The sequence below is a fragment of the Elephantulus edwardii genome, unplaced genomic scaffold (genome assembly GCF_000299155.1).
Source record: "Elephantulus edwardii isolate Elephantulus edwardi_28Jun2011 unplaced genomic scaffold, EleEdw1.0 scaffold00037, whole genome shotgun sequence".
Taxonomy (NCBI): Eukaryota; Metazoa; Chordata; class Mammalia; order Macroscelidea; family Macroscelididae; genus Elephantulus; species Elephantulus edwardii.
The window spans coordinates 8196553-8203780 of record NW_006399787.1 but is presented as its reverse complement, the minus strand read 5'-3'; the positions used below and the strand labels follow the sequence as shown (position 1 = coordinate 8203780).

General features: G+C 45.9%; 1 pseudogene; it reads left to right on the top strand.

The window, feature by feature from the left end:
* Nucleotides 1–2821: 2821 nt before the first annotated feature.
* LOC102866562 lies at nt 2822–3479 on the top strand (annotated as a pseudogene).
* The last annotated feature ends 3749 nt before the right edge of the window (nt 3480–7228 follow it).

Below are 7228 nucleotides of genomic sequence, written 5' to 3'. Positions count from 1 at the left end.
TAGGAAGTGGATGCCACTCCTGCTTTCAGACCTGTCCTAGAATGTTATTGGTTGAGTCACCTGTGATGCATATCGACCCTATGTACAGCAGTCTGGACCCTTCTCTGTCCTGAGCCAGTGTCGCTAATTCTGACACATGAACCCCCATCACCGCAGTTACTGTATGAACCCATCTCATCTGGGGTTCCCCTCTCCTGTGCTGTCCGTCCACCCTCCCAAGCATGATGTCCTTCTCCAAGAACCAATCTCTCCTGGTCAAGTGCCCAAAGTAAGTGAGGCGGAGCTTCTTAGTTTAATCCTCTCCAAGACAGATGTATTTGTTTTCTTGGCAGTCCATGGTATGTTCAAGACTCTTCTCCAGCACCACAAATTGAAGGCATCTATTCTTCTTCTGTCATCCTTAGCTATTTTCCAACTTTCTGAAGCATAACAAGTAATTGAGAAAACAATAGCCTGGAATAGGCACATCTGAACAAACACATTTGTCTTGGAGGAAATACAGCCAAGGTGCTCTTTAGAGGCAAGGATGGTGAAACTTTGTCTCATACACTTTGGGCATGTTGTCAGAAGGGGCCAGTCCTTGGAGAAAGACAACATTCTGGGAAAAGTAAAGGTGTCAGATGATGGGAGAAAGGAGAAAGGCCCCCAGCAGGACATACTGGCAGAGTGGCTGCAACAATGACTTGTGCAATGCAGAGATCGTGAGAATGACATAGGATAGGACAATATTTCAACATGTGGCTCATAGGGTCATGATGATTCAAAGTTGACTCCACAGCACCTAGTAACGGCAACACCAACAAAAAGAGGGTTCAAGTCCACCCAGTGACTCCACAAAGAAAGGCCTGGTGATCCACTTTCCTGAGATGATAGCCACTGAGAACACGATGGAATCCAGTCCTGCTCTGGCAAATGGGATCCCTGTGAGTCAAAATCAACATTAATAACGATGATTGCTGCTTCTGTTTGCTTGTGTGCAAAAATGTGGTCACCATTATCAAGCACCTAAAAACAACAATAGGCTCTTTGTGAGTGTAAATGAAGTCGATGGCAGGGAATTTGTGTTTTTGTTGTTTTGTTTCTTCCTGTGGTGATGTAGTGGTTAAAGGCTGTACTACTGCCTACACCATCAGCTAGCCACTCTGAGGGAGAATGATGTGGCAGTCTGCTTATGTAAACACTTTAGCTTTGGAAACCCTATGTCGTTGTTGTTGGGCGCCAAAGAGCAGACCATGACTGGCCCTAACTATGAACAACAGATCTGAACCCCACCTCACCCTGTTCCATCCTCAAGCCTCTGACAGGCTCAAACCACTGTGTCACTCCTTCTCGACCGCGGTCTTCCTTTTTGTCCAGGGTCTTCCTCTCTTTTGCTGACCCTCCAACTTTTTTAGCTTCCCAGAAACCCTATATTGTTTCTCCACTCTGTCCTGAAACGTTGCTATGAATTAGATCAGTGAGGGTGACAAGTCTATGTTTGTTTTTGCTGTTACAAACACTGAGGTGAGAAGATAGTTGATCAAACAGCTAGTAGAGTGGGCTCACCCACAGGTCCCTGGAAAGGTGGGACTGAAGGTCTGCTTCCAGGGCACAACCTCGAAGGTTCTGAAACAGAGCCACCCTGTACACATGGGGTCGCCATGGGCCAGACTCTAACCACAGCAACATTTCCTGCGACGTAGCCAGCTGAGCGCACAGCTGCTTCAGTCTGCGCCTGGCGGGGCCCGCCACCCCAGGGCCGGCACTCGCCTCCTCCCTCCCCAGCCACAAGGCTACCCTGATGAGCTGTGCAGCTTACTGTGAAATGCGTTGCATTTTCTCCCCAGCTGCCTCCTGATTGCAGTATTTACTTTTAATCTCCTGTGCCTCAATGCCCGATAAAAACTTTGTCACATTAGATGGTGACAGATGGGGGAGCGGAGGGGGGTGGCCCTGCGCGGGAGCGTCCGGGCTGCTCGACAATCCTTCACCACGCCAATTACGTCCTTCAGTGCTCCCCGGCGTGGGCCACCCGTGTCAGCGCGGAGGGAAATGGAAAGGCATAAATAAAGACAAAACCGGGCTTGGCGAGGCTTTAATCTGCAGAATAACATTTCTCATTTGTGTGAAATATCACTGGATTCGCTCGCTATGCTCTGGGCCACACCTGAGTGGCCACGCGCGCACCCGGGGCAGGGGTCCCCACCGCCTCCGGGTAAAGTTAACCGTGTGTGGTGTGCAAGGGTGGATTTCCCGGGAAGCCGGGTAAGCACAGGCTTCCTTGTGCTTCCTAAGCCACAGGCCACAATTTTCACATGTGTCTCACCATATTCTATGTGAAACTGATGAGCAAATAAAGATCAGGAAGCCGGTGGTGTTTACTTACCTGGCTTCCTGTGTCCTGTCCTCCATCCCTGTGAATGAGAAGACGACATAAATTTGAAAAGAGGCTTTGATGCTTTGAGAGAGACAGCTGCCAGCCCTCTTAAGAAGCGGAATGTTTGATATGCTAAAAACAAAACAAAACAAAACAAAACAAAACAAAACAAAACAAAACAACCTGTTCACTACAGATTAGTAAATGAACACATATCAACTTGCCTTGTTTATTGGGTAACCTGACTCTGTGATATATGCTGCAGGGGGTCCCTGGTCCTGGCAGGGCTGTTAGGGTCATTATGAGGGGGAGCTTGCAGGAAGCACCAAACAACAGCAAAAGAGGAAGAAGGTGAGGAAAACTGACCTTGAAATGCAGCAGCTTAAGAAATGACTAGTGTGTGTGCAAAGCGAAGCAAGGCAGGATGGGTGACCAGAAATGAATTCTTTCAAGAAGGAAGGCAGGATGGCGGACGTACTGCATCTTCATGAGGCGGAAGGCGAGGATTTCGCCATGGATGAGGATGGCGATGAGAGCATACATAAACTGAAGGAAAAAGCAAAGAAACTGAAAGGTCGCGGCTTTGGCTTTGACGAAGGGACCCGGGTGCGAACTCGTGAGGATTTCGACAGTGTGGAGCAGGATGGAGATGAACCCGGACCACAGCGCTCTGTTGAAGGCTGGATTTTGTCTGTCACTGGAGTTCATGAGGAAGCCACTAAGAAGACATCCACAACAAATTTGCAGAATATGGAGAAATAAAAAATATCCACTTCAACCTGGACAGGTGTACAGGATACCTGAAGGGATATGCTCTGGTTGAGTATGAAACATACAAGGAGGCCCAGGCTGCCATGGAGGGACTCAATGGCCAGGATTTGATGGGACAGCCCATCAGTGTTGACTGGTGTTTTGTTCGTGGACCTCCCAAGAGCAGGAGGAGAGGTGGGCGAAGACGCAGCAGAAGTCCAGACCGGAGGTGGCGCTGACTGGTCATCTGTCATACAGATGTTCATCAAAGAGATTTGACCATGTGGCCTTGGAGATTTGGGCTGGGTACTGTCTGTCTTCCTTTATCACAAATTTGAGCCGGGATATTTTTGAGATTTGCCTGCTGATGTAACCAAAGTCTTCAGATTGTAGCCAGCAGCTGAAAGGTTCTGGAGAAGGAGTCTCAGAAAAAATTGAAATTAGAGTTTCTGAGGGATCAAGAACTCCAAGCCTTCCCCAAATGGCTCCGAAGTTCACCTGAGAGTCCTTTGGCTTTAGGTCTGTCAAAGTAATCCTCCATATCTTCTGGATGTCATAAAAAATGGTTGTGATCCCTTCATTTTACTGGGCAAATAGACTCTGGAATTGTGGGGGGAAAAAAAAAGAAAGATGGATTCTTTCACAGTAACAGAAGCATTATTTTGTAATAATATATGGGATTGGGGCTGAGCACTTGCTAAACTTCATTCTTCCACTTTCTGATCCTCAGCGAGACTGTGAGGCAACATTAAAGCAAGCAGCCTTGGTTATGTGCCCTGCTTCTCAAAGAACTCTTCTCTCATTCTCTTTTTCGTGTCTTTCTCCCCCTCCTATCTCCTTTTGCTCTCTCCTTCTATTTTGTGCTCTCTCTCCTTCCCTTCCCCTTCCGCTTCCGCTTCCCTTTCCCCTTCCCCTTCCCCTTCCCACTCTCTTTCTGTGGCCTAATGTGTTAGAAGGTAGTGCTGGTTGCCTAGTCACAAGAAACTGTGCTACAATCCTAAAGGCACATAGTTCAAATCCACCAGCCGCTTATTAATGGGAGAATGATGGGTAATCTCCCATGCAATTAATTGCCTATGAAAACCAGCTGGAGGATCAGCTACGTATTGGTCTGACTTGACAGTACACAACAAAAGCAACAATGGATCAAGAGTTACCTTAACCCTGTTCTGGATATTTCACATAATGCAGCCATACACTGCAAGGTCTTTAATATCTGGCTTCTTTCACTTAATGTAATGCTTTTTATGTTCATCCACATTTTTGTTGTTGTTGATTGCTGTCGAGTTGAGCATAACTCATAGTGACCCTATGAACAAAAGACCTGAAACCTTTCTATAGTTATCTCCATTTATCAAAGTTCATAGAGTTTCCAGAGACATGTTGTTTAGGAATTGGGTGCCACTCCTGCTTCCAAATTATAGGATGTGTAATTATTCTTCATAGTTGAATAATATTCCTTTGTATGGAATGAAAATTTTGCTAATGGGCAGCTGGGTTGTTTCCACTGGGATTACCCTGTCCTGAGCCAATCTCACTGACTCTGACACACCTATCCCCATTGCCCCAGTTACTGTATCACTCCATCTCCAAATTTGAGGGCTTAGCCTCAGTTGCCACATGTGTTGTTCTACTCCATGTGTGCTCTATTGCACATAGGGTTATTGAAGGCCTGTTATATTTCGCAAGTGGATGGCTAATCCTTCTTCCTAGTGGATGTTTATAGTGCTTAATAAAATGGAGCAAATGAATCTCACCCCTTTACTGCCAAAGACACAGAAGGAGGCTATGAGAAAGAAATTTCTCTGAATCTCTTCCTCCCTCCCTCCCTTTTCTGCTCTCATTCACTCATTTATTCCGCCAGTATTCCTGAAATTCATCCGAGTGTGAAGGCCGGGCTCTATTAGAGATGGCACAGGGGCATCGTGTAGATTTGCCGACTCCAAGCTACAGGCCCCCCCGGAGACACAAGGTGACTCCAAACCACAGGTGCTATTCAAGCCTTCAAGCAGAAAGTTCCCACTGGCTCTTCAGAGCAGGAGCAAGGACAGGGAAGTTCAAAAGACAAAGAACTCTGGGAAACTTTCAAGGCTTAGTTTCCAATGCCAGGAACTCCCCAGTAAAGCAGGGGTTCTGTGACCCAAGGGAGTCCCACAGGTCCTTTGGTTCTGACCATCTGTGTCCATAATGAGGCCTTTATTTGCTGTTTTCTGAGGGAGGTGGGTAACAGCATCCCTCAAAACAAAAACTCGACTTCATCCCTATGGCCCAGGCATCTGCATGAGAGGCTGGGACCCAGCTATAGAGAAAGACTAGGAGATATACTCACACAGACAGAGAGAGACAGGGAGCTAAAGACAGAGAAAGAGACCGAGAGACAGAAAAAAGAAAAAAGCAAGACCAAGACTGGCTGAGTACTTAGTAAATTGACAAGAACCCAAGTGAGAGACTGGGCTGAAAAGATCCAGAAGGCTCCACAGTGTTATTTTTAACTGGAGAAGCAGCTCAGTGTCTTGTGGACTGCCAAAAGAACAAACAAGTCTGTCTTGGAGGAAGGGCTACTGGGATGCTCCTTAGAGGCAAAGATGGTGGAATTTTGTTTCATATACTTTGGGCTTATTTCCAGGAGGGGCCTGTCCTTGGGAAAAAAGACATCATTCTGGGAATGGTGGTGGGTGGACGTAAGAGAGGAAGACCCTTAACAAAATGGATTGGCACAGTGACTAAGGACGGGCTTATGTATCTCAGAGATGGTGAGGATGGCACAGGAAAGGATAAGGTTCAGATCTGTTGGTCAAATAGTTGTAGTTGACTGGATGGCACCTAACGACAACAACGTCATAAGAAAGAAAAGTTGGCGTGTGTGTGCTCATGAGAAGAAAACTAGAATATGTCGATACGTACAAACATGTATGTAAATATGTCTTTTAAATGTATGCATGTGTCTGTATGTTTTGTGTTTGTGGGTATGTGTGTCCTTAGTGAAGAACTAACGTGTGTGGATGAAGTGCAGTCAGAAAGTTCCTTTGGAGGCAAAAATGGTGAGTCCTCATCTCACATACTTTGGACGTGTTATCAAGAGGGTTCAGCCAACCGACAAAGGTGTGGTGATGTCTTAAGCAAGAGAACTCGGGCTGGCCTGGCCGTGTGAGTCTTTGAGATAACTAAGATAGTCAGCTAAGATAGTCATATTACATCACTGAGACGTCTTCTTCATTCCTTCTTCTGCATTTAAGGATCCCTGTGATTGGATTAAAGCATCTCTGATGTCACAGGGGTTAAGGCACTCAACCGCCACCCAAAAGGCTGACAGTTCAAGCCCACATGCCAGTCGATGTGAGAACTATGTGGCAGTTTGCTTCTGTAAAGATTTCAGCCTTGGGAATCCTATGGGACAGCTATGCCCCATCCTGTATTGTCTCCATGAGATGGGATCCAATGGATCCGATGGATTGGGTAAGAATGGTTAGGCTGGGACCACACAGACAATCCAGAATCATCTATTTATAAGATCATCTGATTAGCAACCTTCATTCTCCTTTACCTTGTAGTCTAACATAAGTGCAGGGTCCATCTATTAGGTCATAAGCATCTTTGGAAGGCCATTAATCTATCTACCACATAACCTCAACATCATTTTTCAGTCGGCCATTAAACCTTTCTGTGATTTGTTGAATTACTGGATCTTTTCAAACAGAGCAGAAATTTGAGTATAATTGGGCAGAACTGTAATCCTCTTCCCTTCTCAGCACGTGTGATTGTTTGTTTTGAAACTAAAAGGCAGGTTACATAGTAATTGCCTCTTAGTCTATTAGCAGCAATTACATTCAAGTCAGTGGGAGGCTTTTAATGACTGTGGACTCAACTTCTTTTGCAGGGAATTCTATTAAACACCAGTGTAAGAAGTCATTACGAAGTACTCGAAATTGCTGTGCTATCTGCCTTAGAAAAAGTCTACTCTCTCCCAGAGAAGGGATAGACACACCAAGCAGGAAGGGGGTGCCAAGACTTTCCTTCCTCTCCTTCTTTGCTTATGGCAGGACTGAGGTCACCATAAAATCTAGAGCATCCAGAGTTTTGGCAGGGCCCTAAATTGGTAAAATTAATAATAATAATAATAAT